Source organism: Artibeus jamaicensis, unplaced genomic scaffold, assembly GCF_021234435.1.
Source record: "Artibeus jamaicensis isolate MK-2021 breed Jamaican fruit bat unplaced genomic scaffold, CSHL_Jam_final contig_511, whole genome shotgun sequence".
NCBI lineage: Eukaryota > Metazoa > Chordata > Mammalia > Chiroptera > Phyllostomidae > Artibeus > Artibeus jamaicensis.
The window spans coordinates 2097782-2122224 of NW_026521866.1; the positions used below are offsets into that span (position 1 = coordinate 2097782).

General features: G+C 37.0%; 1 protein-coding gene and 1 pseudogene across 4 annotated transcripts in view; one reads left to right on the forward strand and one right to left on the reverse strand.

Moving 5' to 3' along the window:
- The window catches only part of PIEZO2 (piezo type mechanosensitive ion channel component 2), a 534747-nt gene that overhangs the window by 322062 nt on the left and 188242 nt on the right, over nt 1-24443 (reverse strand). The gene's annotated exons all lie outside the window — the stretch shown is intronic.
- LOC119051308 (uncharacterized) lies at nt 20395-20545 on the forward strand (annotated as a pseudogene).

A 24443-nucleotide genomic window follows, 5' to 3' on the forward strand; every position in this document is an offset into this window, starting at 1 on the left:
TTTCGTGGATGTGTATTCTTTTACACTTCTTTTGTCTCAGAAGCTCCTTATTTGGCCTTCTATCTTGATTGAGAGCCTTGCTGGGTAAAGTAGGCTTGGTTGCAGGCTTCTGGTTCTCATTACTTGGAATATTTCCTACCATTCTCGCCATTGTCATCTGGCTTGGAGCATTTTCATTGAGAAGTCAGCTGCTAACCTTATTGGGGCTCCCTTGTATGTTACTTCCTGTTTCTCCCTTGCTGCCTTAAGATTCTCTTTTTGTCTTGGAATTTTGCCATTTTGATTATGATGTGTCTTGAAGTGGGCCTCTTTGGGTTCCTCTTGATTGGGACTATGTGTTTCCTGGATTTGTGTGACTTTTTCTCTCATCAAATTAGAAAAGTTTTCCATCATTACTTTTTCCAACAGGTTTTCTATCCCTTGCTCTTCTTCTTCTCGTTCTGGTATTCGAATTATACAGATATTATTACATTTCATATTGCCTTGTATTTCTCTTAATCCCTCTTCATTCTTTCTGAGTCTTTTTTTTTTATTTTCTTGCTCGTTTTGGGTTTGTTTTTTTTTACCTTGTCCTCTAGCTCACTGATACAATCTTCTGTTCATCAATCCTGCTTTGATTCCTTCCACTGTGTTCTTCAGTTCAGAAATTGTATTCTTCATTTCCTTTTGGCCCTTATTGATAATTGATAGTTTCTATTTTCTTTTTTTTTTTCATTTCAATTAATTTTGCAGTGAGTTCATTGTCATTTCCCTGTAGTTTCTGGTAATTCTCTGTGAACTCATTGAGATTCCTGATAACCATTGCTTTGAACTCCATTTCTGGTAGTTGAGTTGCCTCTATTTCATTTAGCATTCTTTCTGAGGCTTCCTCCTCTACTTTCTTTGGGGATTGTTTCTTTGTCTTCCCATTGTTTGAGAGACTCTTCTTGTTAGCCTCAGCTTCTTAAATTGATCTGTTCTGACTCCCTGGGTTTATGGTGTGAACTTCTATGGTAGAAGATCTGTGTAATTCAGTGGTGCGGTCTCCTTAATCTGCTGAGCTCACTGGTCTTGGGCTGTTGTTGTTGGCTTTGTGTTGTCTTTGGGTTTTGATTGTTGTTGGGTCTTTCTTTGGTGGGTCCTTCCCACCAGCTGATAACTGAGGGTCACTCTGTATGACATCTCTTTTATTTTGTTGCACTGGTGTGGGCAGCTTGTATTGAAGCTGGTTCTTCAATGTGTACAAGGTTTTGAGAATTTTCTCTTGCTCTTGTTCAGTTGTTTGTTGTGGATAATTTTTCCACTATTTAGTGGCATTTTCAGATAGGTCCTAGACTGAGGTTAGTGTGGCTTGCACTTTTTCCTTCACCTTCTTCTGTTGTTATCTGTTGGTGGCTTCTTTGTTGTGTTGGGTTTCCTCTTTCAGCAGGAATTCTGGTGTTCACAGCTTCTACCTACTCATCTGGTTTTTCAATGTCCTCTACAATTTTTGGTCTTCTATCTTCATATATGCTGGGGGAATGTTGGCTGTTTGCTCTGTTTCTCCTTAGATCAACTAAGTTATTCTCCTGTGTGTAGAGAGAAGTGGAATCTGCTCCCTCCTACCTTGCTGCCACCTTCTCCCCTCCCAGAATTGATTTTTGTATGCTGACCTATACCTTGCAACCTGCATTATAGAATTTTCTACACAGGTGACATCTCTAACTCTGTAGATATTGATAGGGTCTGAGAAACACTCAGACATGTATGCCACTCCAGTAATTTTGCTTAATTAGAAAACAAAGCAAATAGTACATGACAAGTTTTTGGGTTGACTTCCAATAAAGAGAACAGGATACAGCAAGATGGCAATGAGGTAGGTGGGAGCAGAGCTCAGTTCTCCCTGTGCCCAGCTGGAACACGTAGCTAATCTTCTGAGGATCAGAGTGAACAGCTAATGGAATCCCAGCTTACATGAAGTTTGGAGGCAAAAAATTGTATAGGGCATTGAAAAATAGATGGTGAGAAGACTGAGCTGGGACAGTATGGTCCCTGGGATCTGTCTGTGCAGGGACCTAGGCTGCTGTGGTCTCTGGCCCTGTGCCTGTCATAGGATATAAGGAAAGTTAGATCACCAGCTATCTCCCTTACCAGAGTAGGGAGGGTAGTCCCACACCAGGAGGGACCTAGATGCTGGAAGTTGCTGGGAGAAATAGGGATGAAGTGGGAGACACAAAGAGGCTGTACACATCCTCTGGGACTGTGGAGGCCAGCACCACAGAATTTGGGGTGCCAGGTATCACCTGGAGAAGGAAAGATTTGGGCCATGTAGGGCCCTGACTTGGGTAGTCTCTGGACTGGCTAGAAAGTTGGGCTCTGTGGAAGTCATTTGCTTGTTAAGAATGGTAGGCAGCTTCTTTGTAAGGAACTCTTGAGCATGGGCTGGCCCACCCTGAGCTTGACTCGAGCTATGTGCCCAGAGGCTGAGTGGATGAGTAGAACCACATGCTAGAGGTTGACTTGGGCTGTACACCCAGAGACTGAGTGGCCAATTTGAGCCTGGCAGCTCACGGTAGACCTAGGCCAGAAACTGGGCAACTGTGAATATGGTGGCCCAGATATGGTCTCCATCCCATTAAAAGCATAGGAAGAAAGAAAAATGAAGCCCAACCCACATCTTCCTGTGGCATCCAGGAAGACCAGCAGAACTTGCCCAATGGGTTTAAAGTCAGCAGGAGGCTTATTTTTTCTTTCCTATCTTTTCCCCCTTTTTTCTTCCCCCAAGTGAGACAATAGTATGTGGAGTTATGAAGGGTCCAGAGATTGATTCAAAGTGGAAGAACAAGATTAACCCCCAAAACTGAGAAAGTGAGATGAATATCATTTTGCTATCCCATAGAGCTGGCATTTTATTGTTTACCTGTACTATTATTATTTTTCCCATTTTTATTTTATTAGTATTTTTTAATTTCTCTTCCATATGTTTAGTTTTTCTTGTTTTATTTTCTGATAATTGCCTTATTTGACTGGTTTTTCTTATTCTCTTTTTATTGTATTTTAATTTTTTTCTTTCACTCCACTTGTGTTCCAATAACACAGTACTCTTGGTTGTGTACTTTCTATTCTGGTTATCCAAATCACATATTTCTTATCATATTATTGTTATTCCAGTACTATTGTAAATAACTGTTGTTCCATACAATTCTACACACTACACAGCAACCCTCCCTGATCTTAGCTCACTTCACTTTATTCCTGAGCATTATTATTGTTGTGGTTAACTCTATTCTATTTCACACTATGCCTACTTTCTATCCTTTACTCTCACTATATCTCATCATATAATCTTGCACAAGTATTCTGTTTTCTGTATTCAGCTCACAATCCTTCTCCCCAGTAACAAGAGTCTTATCTCTATTTCACCTTTCATAAAAAGTGGCTAGTTGGGTGAAATATCATGGTTAATGCTATACATATCCAAAGAATCTCCTATCTACTCTTCACTTGCTGGTACTTTAAGTCTCATAAAATTATCTCCTGCTGTCTTAATCCACTTTGCCTACCCCTGCCACTGATCACATACAAGAGTAGGTGGGAACTGAGAACATCAGTATACTTGTTGGAGGAGAGAAACCACCAAAAAAGGAAGCACCAAAAGGTAAAAACCCAAGTATAACAAGAGAGCCCACACAAACAGGAGAAAGGGCAAACCTAGAGCATCCAGACAAAGAGATCAAAGAGACCACACCACTGAACCCATAGAATTCCTATCATAAAAGTTCACCCTACAAAGACAGCAAGCAAAGAGAAACATCAGAAAGTGCAGAAACAAAAAGAGTCACATAAAATGGGGAGACAAGAACACCCAATCAAAATGAATGGAAGACTACCCAGTAACAGAGCTAAATGAAATCGAGGTAAGCAAACTGTCAGATATTGAATTCAAAGTAACAGTTAGAAGAATGCTCCAGGAACTCATGGACAACTACAAGGAACTGAGGAAGAACTACAACAGTATGAAAAAAATAGAAACTGTAAACAAAAACCAGAAAGAAATGAACAATAAAATCTTGGAAATAAAAAACACACTAGAAGGAATTACCAGCAGGCTGGATGAAGCAGAGGATGGAATCAGTGAGCTACAGGACAAGGTAAAATAAAACACCCAGAAAAAGTGAGAAAAATAAGAGACTTAGAAAGAATGAAGAGATGGTAAGGGAGCCACAAGAAAACATGAAACAATAATATCTGTATAAAAGTGATACCATAAGGAGAAGAAGAAGAACAAAAGATAGAAAACTTGTTTGAAAAACTAATGATGGAAAACTTCCCTAATTTGATGAGAGAAAAAGTCACACAAATCCAGGAAATACAGAGAGTCCCAATCAGGAGGAACCCCAAAAGCCCACTTCAAGACATATCATAATTAACATGGCAAAATTCCAAGACAAAAAGAGAATATTAAAGGCAGCAAGGGAGAAGCATGAACTAGCATACATGGGAGCTCCAATAAGGTTAGCAGCTGACTTCTCAATGGAAATGCTCCAAGCCAGAAGAGAATGGCAAGAAATATTTCAAGTAATGAAAAGCAGAGGCCTGCAACTAAGGCTGCTTTACCCAGCAAGGCTCTCAATCAAGATGGAAAGCCAAATAAGAAATTTCCAAGACAAAAGCAGCCTCAAAGAATATGCCTCCTCCAAACCAGTTCTGTAAGAAATACTAAAGGGAATGCTATAAGAAGAGAAAGGAAAAGAGAGAGAGGAACACAGGTACAAAAATGGCAATCTATGAATAATAACCTTAAACATAAGTGGATTAAATGCTCCAATCAAAAGACATAGAATACCTGAATGGATAAGAAAGCATGACCCACATATATGCTGCCTACAAGAGACCCACCTCAGAACAAAAGACCTATGGAGATGGAAAGTGAAGGGCTGGAAACAAATTTCCCAAGCAAATGAACAGGGAAAAAAGCTGGGGTAGCAATACTCATATCAGACAAAATAGATTTCATAAAAAGAGACCCAGAAGGTCACTTCATCATACTGAAGGAAATAATCAGTCAAAAAGACATAAACATTGTAAATATATATGCACCCAACATAGGAGCACCCAAACATATAAGAAAAATCTTGGAGGACTTCAAGAAAGATTTTGACAGCAACACAATTATAGTAGGGGATTTCAACTTCCCACTGTCAAAAATGGACAGATCTTCCAAACAAAATATCAACAAAGATAGGACTTCGGCCAAGATGGAGGCATAGGTGGATGTGCTGTGCCTTCTCACACAACCAAGTTTAGAGACAACTAAATATTAGCAACAGAAAACACAACCAGAACACGGAAAATTGAACTTTTCAGAAGTCCGTTAACAACAAATTCTTCAGCCTGACCAGTAAGGGGCGAAACCAGTGGCTGGTGAAGTGGAGTCGCACAGGAGGACTCCGTCAGACGGACTCAGGTGCGCGGAATCCAGACACGCGGAATCCAGGGTGCGAAATCCAGGCGCAGGGTTGGACCTAGTGAGCGACCGAGCGACCAGGCGAGCCACCATGGGGGAGATAGCGGGGCAGCAGGGCTGTGTGTTGACTGTGGTCGCGCATTTGTGCATGGGTGGACAGGCGAGGGACTGGGCAGTTGGACTGGGCCCGGCGGGTCCCCGCAGCAAGCGGCAGTGGAGGGCACGGCCATTTCCCTGCTCTGACCCCACCTCCACATACAGCGTCATAACCCAGCGACTCTGAGTGGCCCGGCCCAGGTGAACCACCTAAGCCTCTGCTCCTCACCCAGCTGTGAGAAACAGCAGAGGGGGTCGCCATTTCCTCACTCTGACCACGCCAAGCGATGAAGAAATAGCAAAACTCTCAGACGCACAGTTTAAAACATTGATTAGGATCCTCACAGAACTGGTTGATTATAGCCACAAATTAAACAAATATATGAAGGCAAAACTAATTGAAATGAATGGAATTGCACAGGACACCAATAGCAATGAAAAGGAAACTGGGACTCAAATCAATGGAGTGGACCAGAAGAAAGCAAATAATGGCCAAACAGAAAAGAGTGAAGAAGCAAGAATTCAAAGAAATGAGGAGAGTCTTAGGAATCTCCAGGACATCTTTAAATGCTCCAACATCCGAATTATAGGGGTACCAGAAGGGGGAAAGGCACAACCATCAGTGGAAAACTTATTTGAACAAATAATAAAGGAGAACTTCCCCAATCTGGCAAAGGAAATAGACTTCCAGGAAATCCAGGAAGCTCAGAGAGTCCCAAAGAAGTTGGACCCAAGGAGGAACACACCAAGGCACATCATAATTACATTAGCCAAAATTAAAATGAAGAAGAGAATCCTAGAAGCAGCAAGAGATAAGGGGACAGTCACCTACAAAGGAGTCCCTACCAGACTGTCAGAGGATTTCTCAAAAGAGACCTTCCAGGCAAGAAGGGGCTGGAAAGAGGTATTCCAAATCATGAAATCCAAAGACCTACAACCAAGATTGCTCTATCCAGCAAAACTTTCATTTAGAATGGAAGGACAGATAAAGTGCTTCTCAGATAAGATCAAATTCAAGGAGTTCATCATCACCAAGCCTTTATTATATGAAATGTTAAAGGGACTTATCTAAGAAAAAGAAGTTAAAGAAACATGAACAGTGAAAGGACAACAAACTCACAGTTATCAACAACCACACCTAAAACGAAAGCAAACTAAAAGGACAGCTAGATCAGGAGTGGAAACATAGAAATGAAGATCTCAAGGAGGGTTAGCAACAGGGGAGTGGGAGGAGGAGAAGGGGGGAGAAGGTACAGAAAATAAGTAGCATAGACAGTAGATAGAAAAATAGATGGGGGGGCAAGAATAGCATGGGAAATATAGAATCTAAAGGACTTGAGACACATGGTCATAAACTAAAGGGGGGTAATGGTGGGGATGCGGGGGTAGGGTGGAGGGGAATGAAGGGGGGAATAGAACAACTGTAACAGCATAATCAATAAAAAAGTTAAAAAAAACAAAAATATCAACAAAGATATTGTGCATTTAAAAATGTCCTATAGCAAATTGACTTAACTGATATATATATATACCTTTTATTCTAAAGAAGCAAATGCACATTGTTTTCAAATGCACACGGAACATTTTCAAAGATAGACCACAGGACAGGACACAAAAGAAGCCTCAACAAATTCAAAAAAATTGAAATCATATCAAGCATTTTCTCTGACCAAAAGAGACTGAAATTAGAAACCAACCTCAAGGAAAAAACCCCAAACACTCAAACTCATGGAGATTGAATAGCATGCTATTAAACAATGAATGGGTCAAGATTGATCAAGAAATAAATAAAAAAAGCTTCTGGAAAGAAATGAAAATGAACTCACAACAACCCAAAACTTATGGGACACAGCGAAGGCAGTACTGAGAGGGAAGTTCATAACAATACAGGCCTACCTAAAAAAGACAGGTACATTTCAAATAAACAACCTGACACTATGCCTATAATAACTCAAGGAACAACAACAAAGACAGACCAGAGCAAGTAGAAGACAGGAAATAACCAAGATCAGAGCAGAATTAAGTGACATAGAGATTAAAAGCACAATTCTAAGGATCAACAAATCCAGGAGCTGGTTCTTTGAAAAGGTAAACAAAATTGACAAGCCTTTAAGCTGGCTCATCAAGGAAAAAAGAGAGAGGACCCAAATAAACACAATCAGAAATAAAAGAGGAAAGATTACAAATGATACCACAAAAATACAAAGGATTGTAAAAAATTACTAGGAAGATATCTCAGATAAGGGTTTGACCTCCAAAATATATAAAGAATTTACACAACTCCACTCTAAGAAAATAAGTAACCCAATTAAAAAATGGGCAAAGACTTGAACAGACACTTCTCCAGGGAGGACATACAGAGGATCAAGCGTCATATGAAAAGATGCTCAGTAACTCTAGTCATCAGAGAGATGCAAATTAAAACCACAATGCAACAACATTGTGGAAACCATCATGCAACAGCATGGATGGAACTGGAGAGCATTATGATAAGTGAAATAATCCAGGCAGTGAAATAAAAATACCACAGGATCTCACCTTTAAATGGAACCTAATCAACAGAACAAATAAGCAGGCAAAATATAACCAAAGACACTGAAATTAAGAACAAACTGACAGTAACCAGAGGGGGAAGGCAGGGGATAGTAGGGGTAAAATAGTGAAGAGTATACAGAAATAACTATAAAGTATACATGAACAAAACCAAGGGGGGATAGAAAGGGGGATGGAGGTGGGGATGGCTGGTGTGGTGGGGAGGGGTTGGAGGAAGAGACAGAAAACTGTACTTGAACAAGAATAAAATTAAGAAGTACTTTTTAAAAAGCACTTTTTTTTAGTGCTGAACAGTCCATGTACATGTGTGATGAATTCAGAGCTTGGGTAACAGTAACCACTGAGGCATGACAATACACAGAGCTTGGAATCAACTGAAAATCTCATGAGAGAATGGGAATACTCTGGAATCAAGTGAGTGTTTCTCACATCTTAGATAGAAGCCCATTTGGAAGTCAAATGCCTAGGACACCAAACCTATTGCTCTCACTTCCTGGTCAACATATCATTCTTCAGGTATCTGATGCTGGAGGAGAGGGGATAAATAATTCAAGACTCTTGCCATTTACACTGGGAATTTTCTCTGAAGACTTGGTCACTAAACAAATAATAGTAACAGTTTGAAGGAGAAAGAGAAGTGCCCCCTTTTTTATTTTTCCCTCCATTTATTTTTAAGAGATAAAAGTAATTTGAGGCTGTTTTACACATTTTTTAAAGCTATCAAGTATTCATGACCCTAGCTTTTCTCTTAAGCTGAGGGTGACTAAAAAATCTAATAGACCCCCTCTTGTCATATTGTTTCCTGAGTAATTGTTAAAGCTGCGATATTTCTAGTTTCAGAGACTCATAGTTATTTTACATACAGATACATTTTAATATTTGTAAAAGTCCAAAAATGATCAAAATGAAATAAAATTAAAGCTTTTTATCAGCTTTGAAATATTTGAGATCATAAGGCTGTTAGCTTGACCTTACAGAACACAATTTCTCTGCATCTAATAGATTGCTTATCTCCATTTTGTTTAGTTCTTTTTCTGGAGTTTTGTTCTGTTCTTTCATTTGGGATGTGTTTCTTTGTTTCCTCATTTTGGCAACCCCTCTGGGTTTGTTTCTATGTATTAAGTAGAGCTGATTTGGCTCTGTGTCTTGGTAGTGAGGCCTAATGCAGTAGGTGTCCTATAGAACCCAGTGTAGGCAATTTAGCATCATAAAAAAGACTCAGGCAGAAATGAAAGATACACTAATTGAAATAAAGAACAATTTACAGGGAATCAAGAGCAGGGTAGATGAAGCCAAAAGTCAAATCAATGATTTGGAACATAAGAAAGAAAAAACATCCAATCAGTATAGCAAGAGGAAAAAAGAATCTAAAAAATTGAGGATAGTGTAAGGAGCCTGTGGGACAACTTCAAACATTCCAACATTTGCATGATAGGAGTGTGTTAGAGTCGAGGAGGAAATAAGTTGTTTGTGCTAAGCTGTTTGCTCAACCCAAGACTGCTTGCTCAAGCCTGAGTAGAAACCGCCACCGCCCCCAGGCAGGTGTTCCAGAGAGTTAGGAATTGGTCAAAATGTATAGAGGGCTTCCATGTGTCAGGAGTTGTTGTTAAGTGCTTCACACCTGAGCTCGTTTATTGCTAACTGCCACCTTTGCCTCTGGAAACCCGCTTGCTTGCCCGCTTCTATAAAAACCCTAGCCTGTAAGCGTTAGGCGCGACTCTCATTTGCAGCCATTTTGGCACCGTGTCTCCGGACACCCCAAGAGTTCATCCCTGCGCAGGTAAAACTTTGAAACTTTGGCCAATAAAACATCTTTGACTGCCCGACCGTCTCCGACCCTTCTTGCTTGTGAGAGTGGAATGTAACAGAGTGCCAGAAGGAGAAGAGAAAGACCAAGAAATTGAAAACCTAATTGTAAAAAAATAATAATAATAAAACTTCCCTAATGTGGTGAAGGAAATAGACATACAAGTCCAGGAAGCACAGAGAGTCCCAAACAAGATGAAGACAAAGAGAACTGAACTAAGACACATCATAATTAAAATGCCAAAGGTTAAAGATAAAAAAAGAATCTCAAAAACAGCCAGAAAAAGCAGATAATTACCTAAAAAGGAGTCCCATAATAATGTCAGCTAATTTCTCAAAAGAAACTCTGTAGGCTAGAAGGGATTGGCAAGAAGTATTCAAAGCAATGAAAAGCAAGGACCTATAACCTAATTTCTCTATCCAGCAAAGCCACCATTTAAAATTGAAGGACAGGTGGAGTAGTTCCCAGACAATGATTCATCATCACCAAACCATTATTATATAAAATGTTAAAGGGATTTATTTAAGAAAAAGATAAAAACTATGAACATTAAAATGGCAATAAATATACATAACTATCAACAATTGAATGCAAAAAAACAAACTAGGCAAACAAGCAGAACAGAGATAGAATCATAGATATGGGGAATATTGGGATGGTGGCCAGTGGGGAGGAGAGTCTTGGGGGACAGGGGAAAAGGTGAAGGGATAAAGAAGTACAAATTTGTAGTTACAGAATAGGTAGGAGGATGTAGAAAGCAAGTATAGGAAATGGAGTTGCCAAAGAACTTATATGCATGACTCATGGACATGAAAAAAGGAGGGGGGATTGCTGGAGATAGTTGGGGTGCTGGATGGAAGGGAACAAAGGGAGAAAACTGGGACAACTATAATAGCATAATTAATAAAAAGAAGAAAAAAGAGAAGTGCAATTTTTGCTTTTCATTTTTAATTAAAATTAGAAAATCTTAAAACATGTCAAACTAATATAGTATATACTTTAAATATTAACCTTGCTTTTATTCAACCAAATGCCCTCACAGGTGTCCAACCAATGACCCATGGGCCACATGCAGCCCAGGATGGCTACAAAATTGGCCCAACACAAAATTGTAAATTTACTTAAAGCATTATGAGATTTTTTTGTGATTATGTGCTGCAATGTATTTAATGTGTGACCCAAGACAAGTCGTCTTCCAGTGTGGCCCAGAGGTGCCAAAAATTGGACAATCCTGCCTAGAACTTATTTAAAGTATTTAAAATATAGCTTTAAAAATTTTAGCTGTGTGATAGCAAGAAGTGGATCTTCTTACATGTCTAACTTCTAAGATATTTTTCAAGAAACACTAATGGCCAGACTCTACAAGAGAAGTTGAAATTCTTTAGTTTAAAAGTTGTTGTTTTTTATGCTATTTTCATTTAGTATAAATGAATGATTAGAATTTATTTTCACTTAAATGCTACAAAGTAATGAAAACATAAGCGGTAGCATTTCCAGCCCTGAAATATTCATTTATAGACACAGTATATTCAACACCTTAGGTAACTCCAAGAAGCAATAGCATAATAACAATTACACTATGATGGCCACGAATAAGTAAATCTTCTAACTTTATAATGAGTATCCTTTTTACTTGATTGGGTTTTATGAATCAATTGTGTGTTTGTTTTTCCTGAGTTGATATTTAGACCAATAAAAGTACCCTAACCCTTAATTTTACATTAATATTCTCATTTTCCCAAAAATATTATTAACTGAGCACTAGACCAGATATCTTAGTGTAATATTTGTATCAGCTCTCTCAGTGACCTTGGTAAAGTCACATAACTATTGTGTCTCTGCTTATTCCTGAACTGCAAAGGTTGGACTGAATAACCTATAACATTCCATTTTGTAGTAGTGCCCATTATTCTGTGGAACAGATATTTAAAAATGAGTCAGCATGTATATGATATAATTCCAAGGAGACACCTATTAGAATTCGGCTTTTAGGTAGCCTTTTAAGTTAACAATGGATATAGGCAGTTTTGCACCCTTACACTGATAAGCATCTAACTCCACATAGGGAATTTGAGTTCTTTGGAGAAGGATTTTTTCATAAGTGATATAAGGCCAATCTTAAATGTAAAGTCAATGTGGCTAGATGATATTTCTGAGAGGAAATAAATTTAAACAAATAAAAAAGGAGATAGGAGTCAGAGATTGCCTTTGTCAATATTAACTTTGAGATGTCTAATAGACTTTCAACACATCTATTAGAGATGTCAAGTAAGAAGATGGCTAAATCATTCTCAAAAAAGGTGTAAATTAGAGACATAAATGTGAATGTCATAGAGTTGCTGTTTAAAGTCCTGGGACTGGATAATGATGGAAGGAAAGAGAACAAAGATTCAAGCCCAGGAATACTCCAACACTTCCAGGTCCATCATGACAGGAGGAGAGAACAAAGACCACTGAGCAGGAATATCACTAAGAGAGACGAAACACTACAGAAGTATGGTGTCATGAAAGTCAAGAGAAAAATAGTTCAAGGAAGAGAAGGTATTGTGTTCACCAAAAAAGTCCATTTAGTTTTTTCCATAAAATAAAAGACACATTTTTCATTTTCACCAATAACTTTATTGACATGATATTTTGAGTATGCAAGCTATTTCCTGCTATTGGCTTCTAGCGCATTGAGGCCAGGAGCACTGGTAATCATTTTCCCATGTATAAGAAAGCCCCAGAGCAAAGAATTATTTGGCCAAATGTCATTAGTACCAAGAACCTTTGCAAACCACTTTTGACATATTTGATCAGTCACAGCACCTTCTCTACACATTGTACAGATCTTTTTTTTTGCATTTGAGTTGCAGTTTCACCTTTCTTGAAATAATAAAGCTTAATATGCCAAAAAAAGAAATAGATACAAATACTTTCTCTAGAGATCCATTTATCCAAAACATCTTACAACCAAACATCACTATTAAGAGTGTTGGCTTCCCTGGAGGATGGATATAAATGTGGGTGAGCTGTTGCACAATTTAGGCTATGTGAAAAGCCTTTCAGAAACACACAATAATTCTCCTAACACACTTTTTTTTGTCCAAGAACCTAGACCAAAGACTATAAAAACTACATTAGCAAAAGAATAAACTTTATTATGGGCTTATCCTGATCTCCTAAGTTGAAACTGAATTAGAATTCTTTCCAGATGTCTTGTTCCATTAAAAAATCTTAAAAGGATTGGAAAAGAATGACATGCCAAGCTGTTTGCAATAGGTAAAATTGTGATCTGCCCATCTACCCAGCATCTCCACTTTGCTCACCTAGGGCTTTTCCTTGAGAATCATTGCCCTCCTGCTCCCCATAGCTTCCTACTGAGAAGTGGCATTTTCTTTCCATGCATACACTTAATTTTCCCTGTGAGTGGAGAATTCTCAAGACTGGGAGTCCAGAAGCTATGCAAAGGATTCACTCTTGCTCCTCTGTCTGGGATTCATGGTTAATTTTCATCCATTTGTGCAGTTGTGATAGTTCTGCAATCTTCCCATCAGTTCAGGTGGCTTTTTTTAAAAATGATATTCTAGAACCAGACTTTGTTGCTTCAAACAACTAGGCTACATTTTCCCTCCTCCTTCTACCTTTCCTTCCTCCACAGACACACTCTCAGTAGTTACCCTGAGATGCAGTATTATCTCAATTTTGGACTTGTAATTCTATCCCCAATATATGTCAATATTGAACCTCTTTAAATGGGTGGACGCTTTTTAGTAATCTCATTCTGTGAGTGCATGTTAGTAATAGAAGTAGTTACTTTGTCCACTAAACTATAAACTGACAGCTATTTGTTGTAAAGACAAGTGAAGCTCCATTGTGTCATAAAATGCATATACCTGTATCATCTTAGGAACTCTAAAATATTAGAATTGGTTCTGGGGCTATAAACATACTCAGAAATATTCCTCCAAATCAAGATTAAATAAAAATATCCTCAAGAATAAGTTTACTGTGAGACAATTGGGCAGCTCTTAAGATAGTGGCATTTACTTTGTGTACTAAAAGCAACATTCCTATATCTCTGCATCAATGGTTTTTCATGTTAAGTGGTTATATTATATTGCAATAAGAAAAAATTAATTTCTTTTCTACATTTATCTTCTTTTCCCCTCAGATTGCAGTACTGATTCATACTAACATAACTCATGGACAAATGACATATAAAAACACCTAGGAATTAAAAGGGAATGGAGTCTGAAAATATATGCTATCATATTGCCTTCGCCAGAAGGTATTTTTTCATTTTATGGTTTTATGCTGATGTGTACACAGTTATGTCTTACTCTGAAATTAAGATGACTGAGCATTTCAATAGATGCCAATTCAGGCTATTATCACTTGCATTTCAAAATAATTTAAGGTCTATATTTCCTACTTGCATTTTGTTTTTTCAGACTTATCCGGCATCTTCTTCAAATGAAACCCATGTTTCACGATAAAAAGAAACAGGAGGGGGAATAGAACACAGGAGGAAAAGAAGAATCTGGAGAAATAGATGTATTACAAAAACAGACTTCACAAGGTATCAAAGAAACCAACTTTTTGCCAGACTTCAGAGAAGAGTACCTTGTGCATGAGCAAGCTCACCTAGTGTTATCAAACAAAGGTCTGTTTAACCAATGGTGATGAAAAAACTTAGTAGCTACTTTGAGTAAAAAGTTCACTCTTAAAAGTATTTATGCAAAATAAATTCTAGATGAATTAAAGAGTTGCCTAAATATTTAATGATGAAAAATAGACTAAAATACATATTCACTTTGTAAATTTACAGCATTTAAGCAATAGGGAAAGATTGTATTGATGAATTATAACAATACAAATAAAAAACTCAATGTAATAAAATTAACAAAACTCAATTTTAGAAATCAACCTTGTAAAATATATTTACAAAGAATAACATGAGCAAGTATATGAGCAAGTCTTCCACAAAAATAAATATAATTAGTGTATATAATGAAAAATATTTGCTTTCATCTGCAATTATTTTAAGAAAAACACTGGGTTATTTAAATTCTACTAAGTTGCAAAAGTACTGTATTCATATGCTGATGAGATTTTAGTTAACATAATAAAATTTTAAATTATTTTCTTTTGTTGAGATAAAATGTATGTACCATATTATTAACAGTTTGAAATGAACAATTCAGTGGCACTTAGTATAATTATAATGTTATACAACCAACAGCTCTATCTACTTCCAAAACATTTTCACCACTCCAGAAGAACACCCCATTCTCATTAAATAGTCACTCACCATTGTTCCCTCTTCATAGCCTCTGGCGACCACAAATATGCTTTCTGCCTTTATGGATTTGCTTAGTCTGGATACTTCATATAAAGGGAATCATACCATATTTGAACATTTGTGTCTGGCTTCCTTGCTTAGATAATGTTTTTGGGTTAACCCATGTTGTAGTTTAAATCAACTTCATTTGTTTTTGTGGCTGAATAATATTCATACATATATATCACATTTATATACATAGATCCCACTTATATGTATACCATGTATAATATATCACATTTTGCTTGTCCCCTCATCTTTTGATGGATATTTGGATTGTTTCCACCTATTATGAATAATTATTCCTGTGAACACTTGTCAGTATCAGTCTGAACACCTGTTTTCAATTCTTTTGAGCATATAGCTAGCAGTCAAACTGCCAGATCATATAATAGATCTGTGTTTAATATTCTGATGAACCACAAAATGGTGTTCCATTCCCTTCAGCAATGTACAAAGATTCCAATTTCTCCATACCCTCACCAACACTTGTTATTATCTTTTTAATTATAGCCATTCTAGTGGGTGTAAGGTGGTATCTCACTGCAGTATTACTTTGTATGGCCTTAATAACTATTGATGGTGAGCATTTTTATGTACTCTTCAGCCATTTTGTACATCAGAATGAGGCTATGAGTGAATAGTTTTCTGAGACTTCATGAGGTCCCTAGGCTTTGAAGCTTATGAAGCATTTTAAAAATCTTTCTCTCCATCTGTCCATCCATCCATGTGTCCATCATCCATTCCATCATTTATTTCTTTTTACACGTGGCATTCCAAGAGGTATAAGCATGTTGATGAGCAGTATGGTCAATATAGGAAGAGGGAAAATGATATTCTATTTTTTTCTTTAGCAAATGTTTTAATTTCCTTGTTCAACAAGGTGTAACTGAGTTAGTGCATGGATCTTGTATGAAAGACAAAAAGCAGGAATGAACTGTACAATAATAACATCTTCTAAAAATTTTACAATACTCCATTCTTCAATGTAGCAAATCTATTCCTAGAATTTTATCCTAGATAGATAAACAACAGATTTCAATGTACAAATGCTCACAATAATGTTAAACAACAAAGATCAAGGACAATTTTAAAATGTTCCTATGTATCAACATGAGAGAAGATTAAGCAAGAAATGAAATATTTATAAATATTTATGTGGAAACATAATACACAGTAAAAAAGAGCTCTGGTTTTCACCCAGGTAATCCAGGTCTGATGCCAGTCATAAGGACAATGATTTAAGGACACATACGGTCCCTGAGGGTAGGGATCCTTGATTTATTCACTAAAGTAGTCCAAATCTAAAACAGTGTCTACTGCATAACAGATTATCAATAAATGTTTGTTGAATAAATGCATACATGGATGAATTAATAATTATAGAATATAAATCAAAGTATATGTGGCATATGAAATATTATACATAAAAATGAAAATATTCAACCAGGTCTCATCTAAAAGACTTAGCTTTAATAGATTTGAGGTGAAGCCCAGGTATGAATATTTTACAAATTAACCTCACAGGTTATTCTATTTTCAACCAAGGTTACAACCCATTGGTTTATACAGCATTTTGTGCTTTGGCTACTACTGAACTCTTTATATTCACTTTGGTTACTTTTAACCTCACATTCTAAACTCCAATTATAATGTCTTTCTTTTCTCAATTCTTCAAATATACTATGATCTCTTTTGCTTCTGAATTTTTGTATTTTCTTTGCCTTTTGAGGGGAATGGTCTTTCCACTCTCTTAGGCAAGATTACATATACTCTTTTTTCAGGTTTCTGTTTCACTATTACTTTCTCTAGGGAGTCTTCTACTCCAGACTGATGTAGGTACCTATTGTGCATATTTCCACTGATCTTTGTACATTCTCAATAATAGTGCTATATCAAACTCTATTACTATTTTTCTTTTATTTGTCTGTTTCCACCTTCCAATAGTAGACTGTAAAGTTTACAAGGGTAGGGACTGTGATGTCTGTTGGCTGCTATGTGCTAAGCACAGAGTGAAAGCCTCCATTACACATTTAATAGGCAATTATCAAATAAACTAATAAGTAACAGAATTCAAACTAATTTTCTTTACGGTGGTTGTAGTATCTACTTTATGGGAAAACAAATTTAAAAATGAACGATACAAGATATAATCATCATTATAATTTAAATATAACATTCTTTCAAATTTCTTAATTAAGAAAATCAATACAGAATAATATTTTTTGAGGAGTACCTATAAAAATAAAGGATTGCAATTACATTAACCCTCTATTCCAGCCAAGATGGAGACATAGGTAGAAATACTTCACTTCTTTCACAACTGAAATAAGGATAACAACCAATTTAAAAACAATAAATAACCAGAAGTGACACAAAATCAAACTGCATGGAATTCTGACAAACAAACATTCATCTAGACAGAGTAATACAGCAGACAGAGTAGGCAAGTCAGAGGCTGGCTGACTGGGAAATTATAGACTCAAAACCTCTAGTTGTAAAATACTGTGGGTGTTGCCATGTCAGGATAAACTCCCAGGCACACAGGAGAGTTCATTGGAAAGTGGGGCTAGAGTGGAGTGATCCAGCAGCATTGTTCCCTCTCTGACCCCACCCCCAAAGACAGTGCCATAACTCAACAAAAAGGGTTACCCCACCCTGGCAAATACTTAAGTCTCCACCCCCTTACAACATAACAGGTACACCAAGACAAAGAAATATGGCCCAAATGACAGAAAAGACAAAAACTTTAGAAGAATAGCTAAGTGATGAGGAGATAGACAACCTATCTGATGCAGAGTTCAAAACACTGGTAATCAGGATGCTCACAGAATTGACTGAGCTCAGTCACAAAATGAAGAAATGTAGGTTACACAAAGTGAAATAAAGGAAAATATACAGGTAACCAACAGTGAAGGGAAGGAAGCCAGGACCCAAATCAATGGTTTGGAACAAAAGGAAGAAATAAACACCAAATATTAAAGGGACTTACCTAAGAAAAAGAAGATAAAAAAGATGAACAGTGAAAGGACAGCAAACTCACAATTACTAAGAACCACACCTAAAACAAAAACAAACTAAGAGGACAGCTAGATCAAGAGCAAAACCATAGAAATGAAGATCACATGGAGAGTTAGCAACAGGGGAGTGGGAGAAGGAGAAGGGGGGAGAAGGCACAGAAAATAAGTAGCATAGATGGTAGGTAGAAAATAGATAGGGGGAGGGCAAGAATAGTATGGGAAATATAGAATCTAAAGAACTTGAGACACGTGGTCATAAACTAAAGGGGGGATGGTGGGGAAGGGGTGTGCAGGGTGGAGGGGAACGAAGGGGGGAAATAGAACTGTAATGGCATGATCAATAAAATATATTTTAAAAAAAAGAAACAACAATTCAAACAAAATGATGAGAGGCTTAGAGACTTCTCAAACAACTTTAAGTGCTCCAATCATCTGAATCAGAAGAAGAGGAACAGCAAGAAATTGAAAACTTATTTGAACAAATAATGAAGGAAAAGTTCCCCAATCTGGCAAGGGAAATAATAGACTTCCAGGAAGTCCAGGAAGCCCAGAGAGTTTCAAAGAATTGGGACCTCTGGAGGAATACACCAACGTACATCATAATTATATTATCCAAGATTAAAGATATGGAGAAAGTCTTAAAAGCCACAAGAGAAAAAGGGAGAATTGCCTACAAAAAAATTTCCTTAAACTATCAGCTGATTTCTCAAAAGAAAGCTTATAGGCAAGAAGGGGCTGAAAAAAGTATTCAAAGTCATGAAAAGCAGGCACCTACATCTAAGATGACTCTATCCAGCAAAGCTATTATTTGGAATGGAAGGGCAGATAAAATGCTTCCCAGAGAAGGTCAAGTTAAAGGAGTTAATCATCACCAAGTCCTTATTATATGAATGTTAAAGGGACTTATCTAAGAAATAGAAGATCAAAAACTATGAACAGCAAAATGATAGCAAACTCATGACTATCAAAAACTGAACCTAAAAAAACAAAAACAAAAAGTAAGTCAACAATAAGAACAGGAACAGAATCACAGAAATGGAGATCACATTGAAGGTTACCAGTGGAGAGGTGAAAGGGGAGAATGGAAGGAAAGCTATAGGGAATAAGAAGTATAAATGGTAGGCATAAAATACACAGGGGGAGGTTAATAACAGTATAGGAAATAGAGAAGCCAAAGAACTTATATTTATAACCCATGGACATGAACTGGGGGCAGGGAATACTTGAAGGTAAGGGAAAGCAAGGCAGAGGGGAGGTAAAGGGGAGAAAAAGTTTGGGACAACTGTAATAGCATATTCAATAAAATATACTTAAAATAAAATTTAAAAAATAAGATTGCAATGAAAGTATCATGCTCCCGATTCTGCAAAACTAATAATAAAGAAACCTGTGTATGATCTGTCTTGATCTGATTAATGTAATTTATGTATCATGAGTACTTGGGTTTTTATTATTATCCATTGGCATTGGGGATGTTGCAACCACCACATGAAAATTTTTGGAAATCAATCATCACATCTCACTCCATTGAGTTCCACTGTTGCTTCTTGGGCTCTGCAAAAATGGTCACCCATTTAAATACTGGAAATTATATGCTAAATAGCAATGCAAGGCAATAAAAGAAAAGCATGTGAAACCATAATTGCCAATGTGACACACATTTGCAAAGCAAATACTTTTATTTTTCAAAAAACAAACAATAAAGCAATATGTAAAACAAGTCCTGAAATGCATTATAACATTTTATAGTAATATCTTTAATATTAATATTCTATATTATGGGTGGAATAAAAGTAAGTTAACAGTTGTTTGTATGGAAAATAATACAATATTTAATAAATAATAATACAGAAATGAACTCTCTGTGTTTCATGTACTCACAACTATAAACCTACTTTTGCCCCATTTATATATCCATATCCTGCAATGGGAATCTCAGGAAATGGTTAAATGTCTCTAAAAATGAATATAAGAGATAAATTATATTAGCACATTTTTGTCAGTCTTCCACATCTCTGAATACCTATTTACTGAATGAAATCAAGAGAAATTTTCTAAATCCAGATTTCTATTTTAAGAAAGAAATGGTTTATATTGATGAATCCACATACTTAACTCCTAAAATATAAATCAGTTTTGTAAGTCTGAAGGATATCTAAAGTGTGTCATAATCGCTTCTCGGCCTTTTGGCTAAGATCAAGTGTAAAGTGTGTCATATTATTAATATTTTCTGGAATGTGATGACTATACATGGCTCAATTTTTCTGCCTCCATTATGCCCTTGAACTACCCTTCCATTATACCAGAAGTATGAAAACACACACTTATAGCTTTATGTTGCTGCTCCATTATTTTGAGGTTAAGTTTACTTCCATACCACACAGATTCACCTTAGTGCTTTTATGGTGAATAATTTACAGTAGGAATGCTGCATCATGCAACTGAGGTTAGGAAAATTGTTATTTAAGCAAACACAATCGATCCCAAATCATTTTAAATTTCCTGCACTATGATTTACCTTACAGCAAGGACTGGTCATGAGCAGATGAGCTCGAGAAGAATGGCATGCCTATTTTTCACTTGCAGGCTTTCTTTCCCTCCCCAGTAATTAATGAGGCTGTCTTGCCAAAGCACACCCACCCCTCACAACTTCCTTCCTCCTGTTCTAGCCTTGCCACTTCCCACTTCATCTTTCTATTTTCATTCCTAATTTCCCCCAATCCAAATAAAATTAAATTTTTTGTTCACAAAGGAAATCAAATACCAACTTTCTTTATTTAATATATAATTTTTAAAGAGAAGTAAAAGCCCTCATATGAGAGTGTCATTCTCCCATTTCCTCAGGAACTGAGAAGGGAGCCGTGGTCAGTGTGGCTTAGTTGTTTGGAGCATCACTCCTTAGGTGAAAGGTTGTGGGTTCAATTCCTGGTCTGGGTGTTTATGGGAGGTAACAAATTGATGTTTCTCACATGGATATTTCTCTTTCCCTTCTTCTCTTCCTTCCAATGAAAAAAAATATCTTCAGGTAAGGATAGAAAAATTTCAAAAAAAATAGGGGAAAATGGCAATAACTATCAGTAAGATTTTCAGTAGGCACCTGGAGGGCATAGGGGGGGGGAGCAGGTTCCTGACAGAGAGAGGCATCAGCACACTATGATTGTTCTTAGTGGCGGCTCAGCCACGGAGCTAGGCGGTGAGCCATCCACTGAAAACAGGTCACAAGAGAGTCATCCAGTTTCATCTTTGTCACATTTTTTGCTGCTATTAACTAATTTATTCATTCCTCAAAAAATATTGGGCAGGATACTATCCATGGGCATCTGTGGTAGGTGCTCAGATTAAAAAATAAATAAAACACAATAGTCCCTACCTTCAATCTGACCATATTCTAATGAAAAAAATACATAAAACTAGTAATTATACCTCAGTAGGAAAAATTCAATTACTAATGCTTAGAGTATTTTGGGAGCCCAAAGGCACATGACCAGTCAGCTCAGGTCCCCTGGAGGAGGCAGTCAGTACTGAAGGGTGGGTCTGCTGAGGGAGGAGAGGACAGGTGGTATGGGTAACAGCATTCTCACAGAGGAATAGCAAGACCAAAAATAAGAAAAAAATAGGAAGATTGGAGGATGTAGAAGTGAAAGACAGAAATCAAGCTGGTGAAGTCATATTCCCACCTTCTTCAGGTCTCTTGTTCCCCTGACTAAATGAGCCCGCTAATCTGACCAGCACACAGCCACAGAGCAGCCACAGGGAGCCAGCACCCTCCCTACTGATGTTGCATGCTATTGCCACTATTTTATCTAAGCAGAACTTAACTCTTTTGTGGTTGTTTGTTTTATCTGCAATGAGTAAAATATCTAGTACCTTTCAGAACTATGAGGCAGAATTAAGATATTATAAATACCCTGGTCCATCATGGGCAATTTACACTGAAGCTATTATCATTACTCATTTAGAACAAAAGTTAGAACCAAAAAGATTTTGTGTATAAAAGAAAAACAACAAAAAAAACAAGAAGAAGCCATCCGTGAGCTATTGTGAGACAGAGAAAGAGTTAAAAAGATTTATTGGAGTGCTTGATCTGTGTCAGGAACTACAAACATTTTACTTCATTTAGGTCTGAGATTAAAATGATATATGGTAAGGAAAGAGGCTGTACACATCAGTAGAATCAAAATCCTGAAGCAAAGATGGAATCACATCTGTCTTAAGAAGTAGGATGTCACAAGCAATAGATTTGATATTTCAGGTAAGAAAAGATCTATATGGCAAACATACAATTTCAACTGATGGGAAGGATAATGACCAGAGCAAGGAAAGTCACAGCCTGATGTAGTTTGGCATTAATGGGCCATACCTATCTCACCAGATAAGATACTGATACTCTCTTAGCTGATTATCCACAAAAAACACTGAGGAGCTGAGCAGACAGCAGAGCGGAGGAACTCAAGATGTATCCGGGAAAAAAGACTTAGGTGTGATATCACAGATGCTTCAAATATTTGAAACACTGTTGGGTAAAGAAAGGATTATACTATACGTATGTAAGATTCAGATTTTAGGGATTCACATTTCAGAGATTTCCACATACCAAAAAGCACCCCACACATTCTTTTTGATTTGTTAACTGACTTACATCTTCAGGATAAAATATCTCCAGTTTTCTCAGGCCTTAAAAATGCAGAGTAAAACTGCTTACAGGCCAGAATACCTTGGTGGTTGGCAAGTTGACACAGGGCTTATGGCAGAACAATTGTCTACCCCCATTCCAAAGCAATGTCAGCAGGGAAGTGAATCAGGCAGGACTAGGACACAGCCCCAGCAGTAAATGTTAATACATACATGCAGCCAGGTAGCTCCTATAGTGTCCCATTGCTGTCTCTTGGGATGAATATATTATTTTTTAGTGGTTTATAACAAATATTTACTAAGTAAACCACCCTAAGTTACTATCAACTGTGAACAGTTTACCTATATTTAGTATATCAGATTAATTATCCTTTTACTCAGCACATACTATTCTTTAAAATCTAGTTAACCAAAGACCAATTTCTCCATAAAGTTCTACCCAACATCTTATGAGGCTGGATAATATACTGAAAACAATACAGGTTGTGGAGGCTGAGACCTCAGTTTGAATTCTGGCTATACAACCAATCAAGTAACCTAAGGGATGATACTTTCTGCCTCTAGTCCTCACCTCCCTGTCAATAATAAGGAAGGGGGAGCTACTACTTTTTAAGACACATAGTAAGGATTAAAGTGAGATGTATACAAAGGGTTAGTTAACTTCACACACACACACACACACACACACACACATCTAGCTCCTTCTCTTCCTAATATTTCCATCCTTTATTATTTTCTTTCAAAATTCTATATTATAAAAAAGGGTAAAAAATAGGGAATAATATTATATTTTCCTCTGTGAAGGCAATGCAGAGCATGGGTGAAAAGCTGTGGGGTCCATAAGGGAATAAGGATAGAAATAAAATGTATTCACAAATCCAGATCAGACCTGAAACTGCAGCCATGGAGCAAGTGGGGTGAAAATTCCCAGTGGAGAAGGTACTGAAGAGGAGAAAAAAAGTACTGAAGGAGAGTGTAGGATCACTACAGATACACTTCATTGGCATCAACCAAGCAGCACCATTTCACCTTGTTATCTGGGATTTCATTGGCACAACATAGAGTTGCTATAAACCCAAATATAAGAATTAGTAAGAAACCAAGTTAAAGGTTGAAATAAAGAATTGTTTAGTACCATATAAGTTTTATATTTTTCATAATTTCAAGTATCAGTGATGTGACTGCATATGATTTGGAGATAGAATTTGGTTCTGAGTTGTTTCTGTCATCTTGTAGTGTGTGACCTTGTGTAAGAAATATGACTTCTCTATTAATAATAGCAATAACAACAAGAAAAAAAATAATAATAGCTTACACTTACTGAGCACTTGCTATGGGTCAGGCACTGTTAAATGCATGGCCTGTATTAACTCAATGCCCATAACACTTTGAGATGAGTGACTCTCCTTATCTTCATTTTACAGTAAAGAAAATGAGACACAGATGAGTAACTTGCCATAGTCACATAAGGTCCTAAATTTACTTTATATAGTGGGCAGTATAAAGAATTCTCATGAAAAATATTTCTCACAATAAAATGAGATATTCTATTAGAAAAATGCTATATAAACTAAGCTTCCCTATATA